At 37.1% G+C, this 7,346-nt stretch overlaps 1 protein-coding gene and 1 long non-coding RNA gene across 3 annotated transcripts in view; one reads left to right on the top strand and one right to left on the bottom strand.

The window, feature by feature from the left end:
• Rpl32 (ribosomal protein L32) overlaps window positions 1-7,346 on the bottom strand; it is a 253,542-nt gene that overhangs the window by 57,539 nt on the left and 188,657 nt on the right. The window lies entirely within an intron of this gene.
• The window catches only part of LOC139994055 (uncharacterized), a 56,633-nt gene that overhangs the window by 21,555 nt on the left and 27,732 nt on the right, over window positions 1-7,346 (top strand). The window lies entirely within an intron of this gene.

Raw genomic sequence — 7,346 nt, 5'->3', positions numbered from 1 at the left:
TAAATAAAGAATTTATCAACTTTACTTTATACACGGACAACATTGAAAATCTATAAGCACGCGTTTATTAATAAGTTTCAATTTAACGGATCCATTCGTACGATGAATACAAGCGTCGATAGAAATCAGATTTTCCTATAAAATCTTCCTATCGAAGGAATACTATCGCGCAAACAAAAATTAAGTAAAAAATCGTGTTTAAAAAATGATAAATGCATAAAATGCTAGAAGAAACGTCATCGTGTACCATGTCTGTGCAAATATCTTTGTTGATCGCATAATTTTGTACTTGTAAATGTAACGACATGAGTCGCCTCTTGTCATTAACATTATCTTATTCGCTTGAAACGTACAATTAGTATGTACACGCGTAAGTGTTTAATGAATTCCCAGAACCTTCTTTCTCAAGAACGAATTCTTGAAACGCAAAAGCTTCATTCTGCAATTTTAACCTGTGTTTGCATAAAACATCATCCCCTTCCCAACGGTATCGCTCTTATTAGAATATTCTCCATGTAAAAAAACAAACCAATAAACACTTTTTGTTTTGACGAATGCACTTTCGTCTGATGACTCGAGACTATCCATATTCATACGGTTCCCACAGTGACACGAGCTTCTGGAAACGCTCATGGTACGTTTGCACGAGCTGTATACGCGTGAGATCATCCATACATTAAACGTCTTTCCTACGCGAGTCAAGGTCGGTTTTCAAGGCTTACCGAAGCGTTTCCTAGTTGATTACGTTCAATGGAACACATTATGCATGTGCGTTCGACTGGATGTCAACCGATAGCTGGCTGTCCTCATGCGCTTCAATTCGCTCGTCAATGAGGACAGATCCATGTACTTGGCATATCGCGGTTCGCAAACCACTCTTTAACCTGTTAACCAAGCCAGACGAGCTAACTTTGTCACTCGGATTGCCAATCGCCTGGATATAATAATTTTTTTATTTGGTTATATTGTATCCTTCTTTGTATGTCGTTTTATTTCTGTTGAAACCAAAATGTATATACGTTGTTCGAACTAATTATAGGATCGTTACTATATATCAAACAGCAAACAGAGACGAAGATATCCTATAGATAGATTTATAGATTGTTATTCGTGTCACATAGTATATGTCACATATATAAATTGTTGAATTTGCTTTAAACGAAGCAGGAAATACAAATTCTCAAAAACAAGTCTTTAATTCAAGGAATTTTCCTCCAAACGATTCAAAATGTCATAAACTGTCAAAAAATTGTTTTCTTTTTTTTTTATTAATTACTGATAGCAGAAACACATCTCGTGGGATGATATTCCAAAGAAAACATAACACAAATTTCAAAGCAATTTTACCGAGAACAAACACGTTCATCGTTTATTGAATCAATAACTTACTGAAGTACAATGTACATGGAAAGATAAAGTGCAATTTCGAACACGAGAGGATTAGATCGGTAAATGTTTCGTTGTATTTATCCGAGTACATATTTGATCGAGGAAGAAAACATTCATGAGGAGAAGCAGCGTTCGAGTAGTCGAGCTGAAGGAACAAAGCACATTCGCATCTTGTATTGGAACGAAACAGAGTAGCAATGCTATACGGATGTATGTATAATGGCGACAAGGCTACGACTCGAGCCGTTGAACGAAATGCGTAGACAAAGGAGTCGCGAGCGAGGCCTTCGTAGCACGTGTGTAACTGCCTTTAACGCTATGGGGAAACATAAATAAAGTCAGGGTCGAGTGACCACACGTCATCGTTCCTCCATGGCGTACTCTCCGGAGCTGTACCGCCCAGTAAATGATGGTTGTTCGCAGAACATCAGACTCCAAGAAACTTTCACTGTCTGACAATTTCACTGTTTCAGTATTTCCAACGTTTCTGCCGATGTTTTATCCCATAGAAATAATAGATCTGTTTTATTATCTGGTGGAATAGGTACATCGTCGTCGTCTTTCGTCGATGACAATCTTTTGGCAATTTAAAGTTGCAAAAAAGTTGTTGAAATATTTGAAACAAATTGGTCCACTCTGTCTTGCGAAAATCCTATAAAACACCTAGCAAATCTCCTGATCTATCGCCACCGCAATTAAATCTATCTCGGCAATTCGAATTGGAATTGACGCGGTCTAATGAACGAGTTAGCTAAGTTCCCAGCGTGTCGCACGGCGAACTAGGACGAAGACAATTTGCGTTGTCGGAGGACATCTGCTCGTTTGTATAGGCCGAAGGTCCTATGAGGCCTTTTGTCACGTACAATGCCGCGCGCTTTGCACGGTTTAGACGATGATGAGGATGGATACGCACGATATTAGCCACGCTCAGTGCCGTTTCCTACGGAAACAGTTTCGTATTGCGTGCATTGAAGCGAACACTTTTAAACTTAGCATAGCGTAGCTTAGTTTAGCTTTCCGATGAATCCCCGACTTTACGCACGACGATTTTTCCATGGCGATGTTATTAAGGTGATTGTTACAGGTAGATAAACAGGTGTGGTAAAGAGGTGCAAGAACGATCCAAATCCCAACGTGGAAGCCGATCGCGAATCATTTCCATTTGTTTTGTTGATTATGCACGATAAATATTCATACACGAAGGAAAAGCCAACCCTCTCGATGGATATCTTAATTAGAAGGATTATTTACGAGCTTGTTTGTAGGTAGATACGTATTTCGGTGTTCCTCAACCAGGTGTTTGTTATCGATTTTCATGCATCATCCACCGGTAGATAACAGTATCTGCAGGTGCATCAATTGGCTTGAAAAAATCAGATACTGATGCGTTAGTGATTTTTGTAAACTAATAATAGAAACGATTAAGTACTATTCAATGGTTTCCTCAATTTTCCTCCGATAATGAGCGACAATCGAAATTCATTTTTATTACGTAGATACGTCGTAGAGTTTTTTGCATTTTGAAATTATGTAGGTACTATTAGATGGATAAAGGGAATATTTTCATTTGATAATTTCTCGTATTTCATACGAACTAACTTTTAGACGAGAAACCAAATATGTACGACGACATTGGAAGTTTGTTGGTAACACATGTATACTATATATATAGCTACGACCACAGAGAGGAAAGTAAGTACTTTCGCAAGATTGAATTCGATAGTAGCATTAAACAAATTCCCTGAAATCACCGATTCACGGTTTTGATATTCTTCTGACACAAGACTGGAGTATTTCGAGTTGTAACACTTATGATATACATGATACGTTCAAATACTTTCATACTGTGTATTACTGTGCATACCTGTAATTGGTATCTATTAACACTATCTGACTTCTCAAAGAAATCATTATCAATCTACTACTCGAAAAGGCGGACGGCCGTCAAACGTCTTTATCGTTATACCTTCGGTATGTGTGCAGAAGCATGCCATCGGCAAGGATCGTTCCCGGTTTCTGTTTGAGTCCGCTTTTGCCCGAAGGACGCGTGCGTCGACCGATTAAAGCGGCGCGCAATTATCGCACGGGGACCAGTTCCCGCTATTCCAGTTCTCTACTCATTCGTTACGTAATCCCGATTGTCGGATCGCATAAATATTCTCGCGGGATCCGTTATGCTGTTGCACGCGTGAATGAGCCAATGCAGCCTTTGTGCAACGACCTTCCAGCGATTCGAAGCCGGTGCGTTCACGGCTGCATTCTTCCGAAGCGATTGCTCGCCTTTCAGACGAAATGCTCATTTCGTTACATTTCACCCAATCAATTCCTCTTGTTTTTCGTCTGGAACATACAGTGACTCATGAAAGTAATCGAACGTTTATCACAGAAAACTCTGCATAAAACATTTTGAAATTTCATTAGCACCGTAATGAAAAACACGACTATCGCGATTATATCGGAGAAATTTTGAAACAATTTGAGAATATATATCGAAATTAGATAGAGATTGACGTACAGTATAAATTTAAACGCTATCGAACCTTCACTTACCCTAACACATTCTGTATTTCGTTGGACAAGAATTATTAGATGTTTTTTCGAAAGCAGATGTAACTGACTGTTATTAATTTTACTACACGTTTTCTAATCGGACATAATTCTGTGAATCATTTAATTTGATTAATTATTATCGTACGAGTAAACGTTCAGCTCGATTACGCGAATCAATTAACAGACACGAGCGATCATTTTTCAATTTCTTTCAAGGACTCTACACAGAGCCAGGTATTATAAGCACTGTAAAAAAGTATACGAGAACTGTTTGCATACTTTTACAAAAAGCACCGTTTCAAATCACTATCGTTGTAAACTACGAGCCTTTTATCGACTATGATCCTTTCGTTCAATCCTCGTAAGCGGGAACAAAAGTGGCATTCAAAAGGTGTGTTAGTTCTAGTTCTTTATGAGAGAAAAAAAAAATATAGATTGAGGAATCAGGAGGTCGTTATGACGTATTCGGAGTACCGCTATCCTCTCACCTGCGTGAGAGGTGTCCTTCATCGTCCTTGTAGTTCTGTCCGTTTTCCTCAATGACAGTACAAGTTAATTATTCATCCGCCATTGTTCCACATTGCTTTCGTTTCCTTTTCCATTTCGCCTCATCTCATTGTCATAGTTTGACGCCTTGTCATTCGAGAAACTTTTATTATAATTCCTTTATCCGTTCGAATAAAAGCCTTTCTCTCTGAAATGATTCCTTTTATTCGCAAACTAATTCTCGTATTCTAATACGTTGGAATTATTTTTGCGTTATTTCAAATTTCATACAGTGGATTTCGATTTTTCAAAGATCTTTTAAACAGCATTTTGTTAGCTTAGAAATACGAAATTTTCTTGAAATACTAACATCCTAGTTTCTTCGAAACGCAATATAGAGAAATGCAATTCTCCTTTGATTATGAACATAAACTTGGTCTCCGAGCCAAGAATCGATATTAACGTAACTGAAATTGCCAAGTGTTAATCATGGCAATTAAGAAGGAACAAGTTATATTTATTAATAATGGCCCTTCGTCTTGAAAACGGAATTTGTTATACAATGTAATGAAAAGAAGGAAAGAATAAGCACGCGTATGTGCTACCTAGGACCGTTGAAAAGGTAAGAGTACGATAAAATAGCTGTGTCGAGGATATTTCAGTAATGTTTATCTCCATCTACATCTCGAAGGACACAGCATAGAGAATGACACGATCGATATCTTGGAATTGTACTTCGCATTGTATGCAGTTTGCTATAACGGACCTCCAGCTGACAATCAAGCTGACCTTTGTCACGTCACATTCTTTTTATCTCAATCGAAAAATATTTGCTCGATAGTTTGCTTCATGATGGATTTCCCGTGCGACATTTACCATTCAAAGTCACAGGATTGGAAAAATGATGGTGTTTTTCGTTGTTCGATATTTTATCCAATATTCCTAGAACTCGTAAAACGTAACGCGAGATGTTATACATTCTCCTAAAAAAGAAAAAAGAAAGTATTGGATAAACGAATTTGATAGCCTGTGAAACTTAAAATTGTTGAGAAAATAAAAATTCTTAAAAATTATAAACGTCAAAAGATGCGACTTGTCGCGTTTCTCCTACAGAGAAGCTAGAACAAAAAGACAACTGAGAGAAAAGATAGAGGAACGCAACAGTTTGATAAAAACAAGGACGATCGATACAAGCATAGCATACAGTAGTTTTATGACACCAAAGTGTCAAGGATATATTAATGATTGATTGTTTATGACGTTAGAATCACGAGCTTTAAGGAAGTCTTAAGTGACTCGTCTAGACGGAAATGCTGGTAAAAGGAAGGTATCTATCAGCCGCAACGTCCTGTGTCGCATTACAAACTTTCAGGGTCGACGTGAACGTGAAAGAAAGCCATTATACTTGGTACCAGCGATCAGGATCGTTAAATACTATTTTTAGCTATACGATTTATTAATTACCATATATCTGCAGATAAATGGGGTTAACTATAGTATGAATACAATGAAACATTTAGTGTTTGCAAATAGAATTGTCATTCAAGTTGGTTCAGCTATATTAATCGTTTGGAGGTCGAGATGCCATTAGTGAATTTATTGAAACGCAAATATGCAATACGCGTGTAAGGTAACCATACGTAATATGGAATTAACCCGATTTCAACATAGGTGCTAAAAGACAACATTTTTTACAGTTTATATATGTATGTCGAACGATCATTATTGTTTATTATCATTAAAACATAAACTTGTAGAAAATGCAATAAGCAAACGACTATTTGTAAATTCAATCGATTATCGAAAGTTTGATCTCTATCTTGTTCTAAAATATACAATTTAAAAATGCATCTCTGAAGCTGTTTATTTTCACTAATAATTACAAAGTAAATTAAGTTAATTCTGGAGTAAGAGTGTTCGCTACTGTACGTAAAACACGCGAGCGTATACAGCGTATTCGATGTAAAATTTTCATTCATATTCCGTTTATTTCTTATTTATTTCTCATTTGTTCTAAAATTCACATTTATCGAAATCCGAATCTTATATAAATATTCGCATTCCGCTTGCTATTCGAAGACCTTCACGGAAAGACCTCGATACTTTGACGAGTCTATGCAAATTACGAGCTTGTTTTTTGTTTACATAGAAAAGAAAAAAACATGCGACGAGAACACTGGTACAGAAGTAACTACGAGGACTCTATTTAAAATCCTTGAATGAAGCTTGATCCTCACGCGGTAACACAAACACGAAAGATCAGCTTCGATCGTGTGAGATAATGGAGATACGTTTGCTGGAAACATGTTTAATATTTACACGCGAAAAGTGTCGAAGCTTCAATTTCGTTACGTAACCGGCTTTATAGAATGGTTAAATGTTTGCTCGTTTCGAGACATCCGTTCTCTTTTTCTCACCGATGCTTCTTCTTCTTCGCCTTTGATACGATATTACAATAGTTACTTTCAAAATGAGATATAAAGAATTTGTTAAAAAAACGTATCGTCGCAAAATAAGACATACGTACGAATACCCTTTGTATCTACTGTAATTCCGCAAGAAATTCTTCTTTCACGAATCGCAACAAGAAAGATATCCTATCCTTGATTTGACTACTCTCGAAGGAAGTTGCGGTTTTTTGAAAACGCGATTGTCGTTCCCATCGCGAATACATCTTAATGCAGCACGGTCGTTGTTGAAATGTGACACAGGACATTGCGGCCACCATAAAACATTCGTCGACAACATTTGTTCCCTGAGTAAATACAACCGCTCCGGAAGTCACGTGATTACCTTCCCGTCGCCGTTATCGCGATGAGAAACGAGGAAAATAAGACAGAGGATTGTTGTTTTTTAAATTTATTTTTGTTAGTTTATATTTGGAACTAGAAGTAAATAATTTTTTGAAACTCGTGGAATGT

This window comes from Bombus fervidus, chromosome 14, assembly GCF_041682495.2.
Source record: "Bombus fervidus isolate BK054 chromosome 14, iyBomFerv1, whole genome shotgun sequence".
Taxonomy (NCBI): domain Eukaryota; kingdom Metazoa; phylum Arthropoda; class Insecta; order Hymenoptera; family Apidae; genus Bombus; species Bombus fervidus.
Note: the sequence above shows the minus strand (reverse complement) of the source record. Positions and strands in the feature narration are given on the sequence as shown.